This window comes from Telmatherina bonti, assembly GCF_933228915.1.
Source record: "Telmatherina bonti genome assembly, chromosome: 12".
In the NCBI taxonomy this organism is placed as follows: domain Eukaryota; kingdom Metazoa; phylum Chordata; class Actinopteri; order Atheriniformes; family Telmatherinidae; genus Telmatherina; species Telmatherina bonti.
In genome coordinates this window covers 16,420,654-16,434,202 of record NC_136610.1, presented here as the reverse complement: position 1 = coordinate 16,434,202, position 13,549 = coordinate 16,420,654, and positions in this window count along the sequence as shown.

Here is a 13,549-nt window from a genome sequence, read left to right as displayed (position 1 = left end):
CAGAGGTATGTTTTAGAAAAAGGGCTGGTTTGCAGAGACCGTGGAGTTGAAACAGTGAGAACAAAATCTGGGCTCAGACTGAGGAGGATTTGGACCTTTTGACAGGATCATATAGACAACCGTGTCCATGAGTGTGGGACAGCATCACTTGCTTTAAACACCCCTGACTTGAAGACAGAATGGTTACACCCGTTAACAACCTCCTTCCCTCCCTACTCCTCAAAAATCTGTTGCTTTACCACATTAACTTAGCCTGTCCTTAAATAAGGGAGGGGATGAGGGGCATCTGATTTCAAAATGGGATTCTCCTAATCTTATTAGTCACACAGATTCAATTATACAATCACCAAGGAAGTGTCATTGGAGTCTTATACAAACACACTGCAAGTGTAAACACACACTGCAGAGACATGTTTGTTTTCCACCTTTGGTGATTTATTATTTTAATTTAAAACAGTCATAATTTTGGAAAAAGACTTAAAAACAAAAGACTACAATATTCAGTTCATGTATGTCCTAAGATTCCAGGCCTCGATACTTATCACTGAGCACAATTTTCTGAAATCCTAATTTCAATGAAGTTGGGACTCTGTGGAAAATGTAGGCAAACGTAGAATGCAGTTATTTAAAAATGTTTTTAAAAAAAAAAAAAAAAAAAAAAGAATGAAAGAAAGAAAAAAGTTTGTCTTTACTTTTATGATGCATCTCACAAAAGTTGGTAGGGGCCAGTAAAAAAGCTGGAAGAGTAAATGGGAATAAAAAAATAATAGATGGAGAAATCTAATCAGGTCAAGTGACAACAGCTCAGTTGCATGATCTGCTCTATGGGAGCACAGGAACACGAGGAGTAATTTAGATGGACGGATGCAATCTGACAAAACAAAATAGAACAGTGTGGAGTAATTTCAGAATATGTACCTCAAACTAAGGTTGCAAAGAATCTTTTTATATTCCATCATTTACATCAACAGTACGTATTATTAAACAGTACGTATTATTAAAAGATCCCAGGAATCTGGAGACATCCGTGCACAAGAACATGTGATCTTTGGACCCTGCAGGCCCACTGCACTGGAAACGCTTTTGATATAATGGAAAGAATTCAGCATCAACTCAAATACTTTCTATTCTATTCTATTCTATTCTATTCTATTCTATCCCACAGTCATTTAGCAGACACTTATGTTCAACATAAGCAAGAAATAACACAGGAGGTGACATCATAATAAGTGTTGGCGACACTGATTCCAGTTGGACACAGGTTCTGCTCTCTGATTTTTTTTTTTTGTTGTTGTCTTTTTTTCTTGAAGTCATGCATAAATAATGCATATTGCATCCTCCAAACTTAAAACTAGAAGGACCAACCTTTTGTGGACATGCGTTTTAAAAAAAAAAACCCTGCAAGTTTGATTGTGGTATATTGATGCACATGAAGCAGCTTGGACATTTAGAAAGGCCCCATCAAGGCTAACAGCTATTTACAGGTTTCACAACAATACATGATTTTTCAGACATCTTTGGTGTTTTTATATTTTCTGTCTGCAATGGTTTTTTTTTCATTATGGAAAATGTGATGAGACACTACCAATAACTGTTCAAAAAAAAGAAAAAAAAAAAAACTAAAGAGACAATCTTAAAAAAAAAAACAGCAATATTTTCCACTTAAGCCAACTTGGAAATCCATCAAACAAATAAAAATTGAAGTGCTTTGCATCGACCAGGTTGTGTAGGAGACTCTGTGGGTGTGTCTGAGTGAAAGTGAAACTACAAGGCGGACAAAGTTGCTGACTGACCTGCATGAGGAGGCTGTGTAAAACCAGAGTTGCTTCGTGGACTCTGACTCTTGTAGAAAATAAAGGTCAAGGTAGCTTCCAACCAATCAGACTGCATAACAGTGATGAGGTTGAACCCAGTTCTGACTTAATACAATTGACATGCCCGTGGGGAATCTTCTTATCTGATCAAAGGAAAAGATAACTTATCAGACTGCTACTCCTGGCTATGTGTGTAGAGAACATCAAACAATGTGCACATTGCCACTGAATCCCATTCAAAGAGGCTCACGTCAGTGTTGTTCTGTAGGGATGCATTTCTGCTGCAGACAATTTTAAGAAAAAACCTTTTCAAGCGTTTTCAAGACTTCAAGCTGGAGAAAAGCTTTTTTACCATGAGCAGATACCCTGAAGCCCACTGCCAAAAGACAGGAGAGCATATCTAGAAGACCCCTGAAACTACTGGTTTCTCAGCTTGGTTGAGATTGCAAGTTTCTGTTAAATTACCCAAAGAGAGGGATTTTAATCATGTAGCGACATTCTTCCTTACATGACATGCTTTAAAGCAAATAAAGAATTTAAATACTTACGTCTGATTTTTTTTTTCTTTTATTATAAACAAATGTACAGATAACCCAAAACCCCTGTTTTCATTTTGTATATGTTTTATTGTATGACTTGTCTCCATTTAGGATGATTCTGAAATCTCTATTTTAACTTGTAAATCATGTGACAGCCTAATATCTAATACTTTTGGTGCATTATTTTCTTTTAATTTTTCTGAGATGCATAAGCTTACATTTATGAGTAACAGACACCAACATGTAGGATTGCTGATGCTGCACATGGTTTTTAAGAAACCAAAATATCAAAATAAATAATATAGATATGAGGATTAGAGGAAATTGTACAAGATATAAATTAAACATTATTGAATGAAATGCGCCATATAAATACTGGACAGATGGGTGAATAAACAACCAGACAGGTGGATTAGATGAAACTTTAATGATGCCTTTGGGAAAATTGAACTGCTGAAGCTGAATGCCAGTGGAAAATGAGGAGAATGAAGAACTCTGAGTATGATGCAAGTAAATGCATTGATTCAAATAAATTAAAAATAATAAGCTGATCTAAGCGTGCATTGATAATCTGAATATAGGGCTGTTTTTTCTTTGCTTATACTTTGTTCCTGGCCAGCCTAATTAGATAAATTCTTACAGCCTCATGGTTACTTGAGGACAAGCACCGTTATCATTACTAGGATCTGTTTAAAGTAATTATGCTAAATTTCCAAACATATGTAATGAGCTTTATGCTAAAAGATAATTGTTTATTCAAAAATAACTGTTTAATTTACTTCTTCATTTGATAATTTAATTAGTTTCCTCTACATTATCGTCCAACCAAATAATGTCCGCAACATATTTCTCTGTAGAGGCGTGCAGCTTCATTTAGCAGCCATTCTCATAGAAAGTGTGTAATGTGCCTTCTTACTATTACTGTCCTTTATATTTTGAATGCGGTGCCTTTCACTGTATTTATGCGCCATAATTATCTACTGGGTAGTTTTATAAATTTACCCCCCAAAATCCATTCCATCATAAGCGTGTTTCAGCATTCCTTAAAAATGCTCACCCTTTTTCAATTCACTTCAGCTTTAAACGTATAGTGCCAATTCAGGACAGCAATCATAGCCAGGCTTCTTGAAAAAGTCCAATCCAATCCAATTATCATTCAAGCAATTTTTATGAACACTTTACTTGTACAACTCTCCAGATATCTCAAAATAATGAACCATCTGATGCTTCGGGTAATGATTTTCCTCCTCTCTTCGTAAGTCTATTATCCACATTTGCAGTTGAGGAAAAAAGTAATTTGTCACATATAACCTTTTAGTCTTTAAAAGAAAAAAATAAGATAAATAAAAGTCATTTACAGTCACAAAATTACTTAGATTGACTTGTCATTGTGATTCTCTGCATCTGACAGGCATTATCATTAAACTGCATTACAACGCAATCAGTGCTCTGCAGAAAGATGTTACGATAAGATTAAACATTGGAATAACAACTGGAATAGCAACATCTAAAGAATCAAGCTGTTAATGGTCATTATCCCTCAACATATACGCTTTAACTGTAGCAATGAACTGATTAATAACTTCAATGAGACAATTTAGTTTAGAAAGTAATGTGGTACAGTCATTTGTTACTTTGTTGTATAACAGATAAATATATTGTGATTACAGAACAGGAATATTATGTAATGTGTTAACCCCTAATGGTGTATAACAATTGGATGTGGACCTTCACTGATTTGTAGAATTACAGTAGATAATAGTGGAAATTACACACATATTGGGACAAGGCTTGTAAGATTCATTGCAGCCATATGTACCTTTGCATTTTTATTTATTAAAATATTATAGTCAAACGTGAGATTTGTGACTTTAGTGGGTACATTAATCTGCTGAAGCTGCAACATTCAACCATTCATAGTTTTATGTTTATGTTCCTCACCGTTTCCCACAGACATGTCATTAGTGTGATGACAGAGTGCTGATGTTTGCGATTTGTGAGACCGTACAGCACATTCGCTGAGTATATCTTGAAAATTTAGTGAAAAGCCTGTTAAGAGCTTTCATCCAGCAATATGTCACCATGCCATGGCAGTTCATATTACCATGTCCTGTACTCTGTAGTTGTAAAATATATAATGGAAGTTTTCTTCTTGATTATGTAATGCCCAATGTTATAAAATACTGAGATAGGAAATTGGATAGTTCTGTTATGTATTTGATAAATCCAACACATTAACTTTCGTTTTTGTTTGTTTGTTTTTTCTAAGCATTCTATGTCTTGTGGTGGAAGTGAACAAACTATTAACAAGGCCTGACTTATAAAGACTATCTTCACATGCCCACAGAAAACACAAGTTTCACTCATTCAAACATGATGGTAATATGTTCAACTGTTGTTAGATTAATATAAAGCAGTGTCTGTTTGACAGAGGCTTAAAGGGATTTTTCCTTTTTTTTATGAGGTTGTATGACGGAACTGAGTCATGAGGGGCTTACTAGTCTACCATGCTATGTTTGAAGCTATTCAAAGGCGAGAAATATTTTTACAACCCTAATGTTGCAAAAGACTACACCTACTTTTTTTTAAAATAAAGTATATCTCATATTTACACATTAACATATATCATCTAGTGGCAGTGCATTCAGTTGTTTGCCTTTAGTTTACTAATCCTGCATTTTGAGCTTCTTCTGAAAAGTGGAAGAACTACAATAATGGAACTGATTTCTTTTCAGCTGGAGGGGCTGCTATAAAGAATTGTAGCTTTTACATAGTAAGAGTATTTTGCATCCAATTTAAAGTTGTGAATATTGATTCAACAACACAACGGGGGTGACCGTGAGCACCACTGTGGATTCAGATCTTAATTATCTAATTGTTTAATGGGTAAAAATTTAACAACGTCCCAAGTTGGTGTACACAACACCTGAGTTATTTGGATAACTCAGATCAAGACCTCTCTATAACAGTTGGTCTCATGTCTTTAGTCTTTTTTGTTGTTGATTTACGAGACTTCAAATTTGCACTGACGTGAAGTTTCAAAGGTCAGCTTTTCAAAGAAGGAGCTACTTATAGTGTTCATAGAGATGTTATCTTCTTTATATAAAGACCTTTACAATAATGTATTTGGTTTTGAAAAGGCCAGTGTTTTTATTTTTCTCATTTTTCATCATGGGATCAGGAATCTACTTGTATCAACGACATGGATAAAGGGCAACGGCCCACTGTCAGATACGAATGACATGATTACCACCGATAATGTAGATTCAGTCGAGTGAAAACTCCTAATTAGACTGCCCATTCAATGTGAGTGAGTGCCTGGCTTAGCATTATCTTTTCAATCACAGAAGTAAAACAATCCAGGAGTTAGTTGTCAGGCTTCTTTCAACATGATCTAAATGATGATGGAGAGACAATGTTCAGTTTTTATGCTCCTTAAAACATTTCTATTTTATTAAAACAAGTTCACAATGTGCACAATAGCTGTGCAATATTTTTCAGCAGGTTTTTTTGCCCACTTTAAACCATAACGCTGAGACAGTAAAACCCAAAAGGTTTGTTGCGTTTTGGCTTCTCGTTTATAGTTTTGAGACACCACAACAAAAAAGACTTTTTTTTTTTTTTTTTTTTTTTTACAGTGCAAGGTGAGTCCTATTTGTATCACCTGGAACTGGAATCTTTTGGCAATAATGGAGCATCAACAATACTTACTATCGTGTAATGATTTTTCCTTCAATTCGATTATAATCATTATGAAACAGTATAAAGATTTTTGTCAAAGGGAGGAAAATCTTAAATTCAAGCATTTTGTTTGCAAACAATATATAAAAAACCCATCAACAATGTAAAAAAAATAGCATTGTTATTTTGTTTTCTCACACACTATTTATTGATAGGAATAAAGTCAACAAATTGGCAAAAGAAAACCAAACCTACTGCTGGTTGGCTCTCATTCATATTTTTTGGCTTTTCCCCCAAAGTCCTCTACAAGAAACATATTAATCTCATATGCTGCTATAGAACAATACTGCTTTTAGCCTTGGTATCGATACTATCACTATTTAAATCAATCCGCCCAACCCTCGTGACAATAACGTGTTTTATATCCTCTTGCACTTGTGCACTTAGACCTTGTTTTACCCGCAAAAAGTTTTGTGTTGTGTTGTGAAATGTGGTGTAAAAGGGGCCTTAGTGAGGCATCCCCCTAATGACTGCTAATTCGGTTTAGGCCTACTGTCTGTCCTTTGAGCTCTCTCCAGCCAGTAAAAGTCAGTCCAATGTTGACCCATCTTATTTCTTTCTGTGTCTCCTTTTTTCTCGTTTCCTCTATTCTTCTGATAATGTCCTCTTGCACTTCTTTGTTAAATCAGCTATGTTGTGTTGTCAAAATGGCCTGTGTGTTGACATCCACTGGTTAGCCAGTAAGTAAAGCCAAATTTGCCTATGATGTCCTGAAGCATAAAGCAGCATGAGCAAAAGTTGGTAAATACTTTTTCTTAGCCTTTAGAGATGTGCCACTAGCTAGAAATGCAAAGTTTCAAGGTTGGAAAATGACACTGGGCCCTGGTTAGCTTTGCGATTTTTTAGAATTTAAGCATTTATTATTCACTCAGAGTAGGCTTCTTTGAATTATTTTTACAAAGTTTTTCATAAGAAAACGATTAGTTAGGAAACCACTCTGAGTCTTTGAACTGAGAGCACTCTGACTGCTGTACTACATGTAAGAAACTGATTGTTTATAGGTATTTAAAAGAAATGAAAAAGGAAAACTTCAGCTGTTTCGGCCTTGTTTAAAGGAGCTCATGGTAGATGAAGAGACAGATAAGGCCATTTTCAAATAAATTTTTCCACTTCTCAACTGGACCACCTAGCTTTAAGGCTCTTAAGAAGAACAGTGGTACAACCAAAGCCCTCTTTCCCATAAACAGGTCCTGATCAAGTGGCAACTATTGCAATCATTACGTTTCATTGTCAATATCCTTATGGCACAACATGAAATGGAAGCTATCCCATTGTGCAATAAGAACTTTATGACAGTAGGAAGAAAAGAGTTGCTTATTTTGACATTTTTAGCCTTTATCATAAAGTGAATGTACATCTTTGATTTGCCCCAGTACTTTCTATACCACGCAGACATCTGATGAAAGGTGTAATGCTTTATTGTCTTTAAATTGCTCCTAATGTTGTTGATTTTTGTTAAAATTTGATCTAAACTATGAAATAAACATTCATAGTTCCTTTTATTTCAAAACATATACTAACTATATACTTGATGACCAGTGTTCAAATATTAAAGGACTTTTTTTTTCATGTTTCAAATGAAGAATTGAATATTGGCACACATTTTCTTTAGCTCTTTTTTGGATTTGAGAGAATAAATGACATTAGACGTTTAATTATTAAAGACCAACAAATTTGCAGTATATATTGTACATTTATAGAAGAAGTTCATTTGGGGTACATCAAACTAATACATATACAGCGACTGTGTGAATCTGACATGCGCATAACCTTTCACACAGCTATGCCGCTGTCATAAACAGTGTGCCTCACCCTTGTCCTGGATAACCCCAGATCAGCTTATCGTGGCTTTGTTAATAGGGGTGAGAGATTTATTCTGAGGAACGGGGGAGGGCTTTCTTTCTGGGGGAATCCTTAGCTTTCAATACTTCACAAAATCCCCCCTGGCTACTCATGTTCCTGTCTGTGCCTCCAACAAGACACTGACCCCCTCCTGCTGTAACCCTTTAACACAACAGATTCCTCCACACTGGGTGCCATGTAGCCGAAAGGAAAAATCAGCAGATGGTGAAACATTTTCTGAGGGCATTTAAGGGAGCAGTTCCTAACATCATTTAACTGGCATCTCTAGTTTTCATTATATTTATTTAGCATTTCAACAGAATGATATATCAATGTTAAAATAAATGGGCTTTCTTGTACTATATTAATACAAAAATGCATTCACAGCTTAATCCTACAGCCATTGCCTGTACTTCTGCACCAACAGAAGGCGCCAAAAAACCTCACTAAGCTTATTAATGTGTCCTGGTTGCTCTCCAGTATGGGCTTGCTTGTTGCCATAGCAACCTGGACTTAGATATTGCTCAGTTAGACAGGGATGTTGCCGTAAACACGTATAAACGTCACTTTGTAACCCTGACCAGTTCTTGTTTGGCATCACAGCTTATCTCATTTCTCTGTATTAGTAATTACTCTGAAATGTTCTCAAGCAGACACCAAACATCAACATTTTGCTGTTCATCACCTGGCGCCTGCAGAAGTCAACAGGCGACAGTGCGCTCCATCTTAAGTGTGAATGTGTGTTAACACCCAGTCAAGCTGAAGGAAATCAAAGGACACTGAAAGATTGAGGAGGTCAGGTTTTCAGCTCTGCCAAGGGAATCAGTGTAAAACACTTTGCCATTAACTGCCATGGCAACAGGGCAGGCTACAATGAGAGAGAACATGAGATGTAGTATTAGATTTTGGGCATGTTCATATGTCAAAATCTGACACTTTTTCCCCACAAAATTGCAAATTTGTTTTTAATCAGTCTAGTGTATGAATACCATTGTATGTTTTTGTTGTTTGTGGTTTGAATTAAACTTTAGTTAAATATAATGGCAGAAATTAGTCTCATAGTCCGATTAGATCTGTCAGTTGCGCTTTGTTCAACAAAAGCTCCACACATAGATTACATAACAGCATCATACTCCTGGTCGCTTGCAACAGGGCATCCCAGCAAATTGCTGCCGACAGTCATTTGAGAATGTGAAGATCATATCATTACAGCATTGTCCTATCTCGGTATTGAAAGCCAAGGCTCTTAGAGCACAAGAAGCCAGGCAGTCTGCCAGAAACACTTACCATCCCGTCACCGGTTTTCACTGGCTTCACAGCTCATTGCACTGTGCACCCATCAGAACTTGGAGCTTTCGGAACCATAAGAGTGATTCCAGTGGGTTCAGCACAAGAATCACTTTTATTGATATAGTTTAAAGTTTAAAAAAAAAAAATCAAAAGATATGTCAATATAATTTCTTTTACCACAGATCATATATCTGTTTTGAGCAGCTTTCAATTACTTTGAGACAGATCTGTCACGTAACTCTTCCTGGATTACAATTATTTTTACTCTATCTGTCTATGTAATGCTAAGCTGTCCCAAGAAAGTAAGCACCAACATAATGCAGTTATGATATGAATGTATTATATAATTATGTAATTTATGTACATTGATTTGAATAACATGAATACAGTAAATGAAACTAAGTCATGTGAAAGTGTTCACATATGCAGTCTTTTTTTGTGCTTTAAAAATTAAACTATGTCATTCAAAGTATAATATTTAGCATTGCAAAAGGTTAAAGCGTGCATACTTTTAGTTGATTTGCTTTTTAAAAGCATTAAGTCATAAGTATCAGTCACACAACACGTATAATTTTTTCTGACTTTTATTGCTAAAGGATGAAAAATCCTTATCAATCAAATATCATTCTATTGCTGGGGGGCAGGGCTATGGCGTTGACAACATGGACACGTACATGTGATCAGGATGGAACTGGTGCAGGCTTCAAAATCCAAATTTGTAAACCTTTTTTTTAAAAAAAGAAAAGAAAAGAAAAGAAAAACAAAGTTTATCAGTTCGAACAATAAACGTCTTGTCTTGTTTGTGTATTTAATTAAATTTAAAAAGATTAGGGAATCATTGTATTTTGTAATTATTTATATTTTACACAACATAGAATTTCAGTTATTTATATTGATTTATAATGTTTTGGCATTGGATTGAACTTTAATGTGCTACCAATGTGCAAGAACGGTTTTCAACAAAAATCATCTTTAGCTTGTTTTCAGCTGCTTTACCAGCTGACTGGATTTGACTACCGGTATGTCAAGAAAGGTCAGATGAGCCTTTAAGTAAAAACCTGACATGCTGTTGCCGAGCAGCAGGGCTAATTGTTAGTCTGATATTGACATGAAGATGTGTTCAGGAGCAGATCAGCATTGAGTGAATATAAGTGCAGGAACTTGTAATGCCAACATTGTTTTGCATGGTGAAACATCTAACTGTGAGGACCTACCCCTGCTGAATGCCAATTCCTTTTAGAAAGTTTTTAAAGATTTGAATCACACATGCTGACCAATTTTGATGGTGTTACAATGGTGTTAGGATTTCCATAATATTTGGTAAGTAGACTGCCAGAATGGCAAAATTTACCCACAATGGCAAACTTTCTGTTGGGTTTACAACATCCCATAGAGGCTTGTTAATCTGTCCTGGTCTGCAGAGATTCTGTACCAAATTTCAGACTCATGAAATGTAGTAACAGGACTGCCAATATAGGTGGTGCTGTAGAGTAAATTTCACCTGAACATGCCAGAGCACTACAGAATACATACAACTTTCACATTCAGAGGGGGTACACCAACTTTGGTAAGTTGTAGGACATGTTCAGGCACCCAAAATGACAATTCATGAGACAGAATAATGATAATCATTTTAGGGAAAAAACAAGAATACATAGGAAGAATTATAATAAACATATGTATTTCAATAGGCCTTCACACCACCTTAGGTGCTTGAACATAAGTAATGAGACATACTTGTCAAAGAAAAGGTTTTATTTATTATAAACATAAAAGGATAAAGTAAAATTATAAGCATAGTCCTATGATTGGATTGTTTCATGTTCACTGTGTATTTTGTATGTATTATCAGCAATAAAGAAATAAGGCCAGTTGATATATATCCTGATACCCTGTACTTTTTATTCTTTTTAACATAGATCTATAGCTTTCTTGAAGTTCTGCTAATGAGGAAAATGCTTCCACCTACTGGACAAACCTCTCTAGTTTAGCCCATATAATTCTCATTAAAAGACCTCTTGGGGGAAGGTCAACAAAGTTGGAAAGATAAATGTCTCAAACTGTTTTATGGTGGTAAAGCACAATATTTCCTGTTCAGAATTAAAGTTCAGTATCTGTTAATAAATTTTTACATGAGTGCTCAAAATATGTACAATATAATGTAGATTAGTTATGAGTTTTGTTATAATCTGAAAAGTATGTGTCATGTGTAAAAAGCTTGATGCAGATTACTTGAAACAAAGGAATAGCTAAAGCTGGACGTCGATTTGTCCATATCCTGCAGCAGGCATAAATAATAAGAAACCTAATAGTGTAAAAAATAGCAAAAGTGACATTACACCTTCTTTTTCAACACAAAACAACTATGTAAGTGAAAAAGACTGGATATGTTGTGGTACATTCTTTTAATAAAAAATGTAACGTCAGAGTTATGCCACCACGGAAACTGAGGCATGATCGGTGTTGGCACAAGAGTCTGCAGCTTTGTGCACCAGGTGTCTCTTGAGTATGATTTATACCTTCCTCTGATGTGTGTTTATGTCAGGCTTGACCATCATCTGAGTACCTGTCACACTGGGTTTTTTTTTTATGTCCTTGGAGGCTGTAGAAGCCAGTGAAGGCCAAAGCTCTGGCTGCTCTTGATTGGAAAACTCTTACTCATAATGCTCAACAACTCCACTTATTCTGAAAAAGTAGAGTTAAAAACTTAAGTGCTGCAGGACATTGTTTATCTTTCAGTTTAGATTTCAGTTCTTACTACAATGTTTGTGTTTATATCTGATCTGTCAGGATAAACAGTTTTAGAAGAGAATATAACCATTTCTTTGTTGCCATGACAGAAATGTAACACTTATATTCCGCAGATACATGTGTCATAACAAATATTTGAATGCTGAAATGAAATATATTTAAGTTAGTCAATAGATTAACATTAAAGTTGAAAATAACCAGCTATCTTACCCACAATATATAAAATAGCAAAAACCTCTACTGCAACTCAGAGGGTTTACAGTGGATTGTTCCATTAGTCTTTATTGTCTTGTACAATTCTAACACATTTAAACCTTCTTGGTGTTTTTTTTCCTTTTGACACATGAAAGTTCTGAAAACACACAAACATCCCCGCTCACAGTCGACTTTATTTACTTTGATAAAAAGGAAGTCATGCCGTAAGCTTAAATGCATAATTTGGTGTATCATAAGTCACTCAAATGTCAGGCAGGTACCAGCTGAACATAAACATTCACAAATTAAATTTGTAGTTATTTTTCTTCTCCTACCTGCTGTATCTGGCTCCATTTGATCTGCTTGGGTAGGAGCCTTTATTATATGGATATAAATGCAATACACATTACAAACGAGACATTGACAGCAAAATATCTCTGCCACTGGGTTACCACTAGACAAAAATCTGAAAATGAAAAACATGATGCAAAATTAGAATACTGACTTGTTTATTGACAGCATTTGTTTCTTTTTTTTATCAAGTCAATCTCTCATATGTGCCTCATGTTTGACCAGTTTTTGTTGCTAGTATGGTTGAAAACGACCTTTGCATAAATGAGATTTTGAATCCAAGATTATGTCATTGGGAAATATTGTGCTAAAAAAAGAAAAGAGCCATAAAATATATGCTGCATGAGTAGACTAACTTTAAACCTTTAAATATAAATGTCTAGACATTTTACAAAGATGCAATTAGATTAGGGTGGCTTTTGCTAAATGTAATTACACCATCCACTGGGTTATCCACTTTGGTTGGTAGCTAAATACTGAATATTTTGAGGACATATAATCTTTTGGAAATATTTATTATTTATACATCTGAATGTATAGACATGAATATGTATCTGCACTCACTCTCAGTTTAAATAAATCAAAGATTTGGAGCACCTTCATATTTCTGTGCAAGCTAGTTTTGGTAACTTCCTTTAAGCTGCTCTAAGAAATGTACAAACCTAAAATGTTTCTGTCTTGGTAAAACAAAATAATTCGTGAAATCATATTTAGTTCTGCAAAAAGTCTAACTGTTTTGTCTGAGATAATTATAAGATGTTAGAGCTTGGTATTGTTCACCTTCCCAGCTGACCTTTCCTTTAGATATTTCCATGACAACAGACTCTTTGTTTCGGGCCTTTGGCTGGAAATATAAACAGTGGATGTATGCTGCCCTCTTGTGGACATTATGGTAACTGACCATCATAGAAGAAATTGATTTGTTTCCACGGGTCTCAATAAAACGTCATATACTTTTCCAAAAAGATAAGAAAAAATATATTTTTTAGTTATTTATAAAAATAACAATGACCAATCACTTATCAC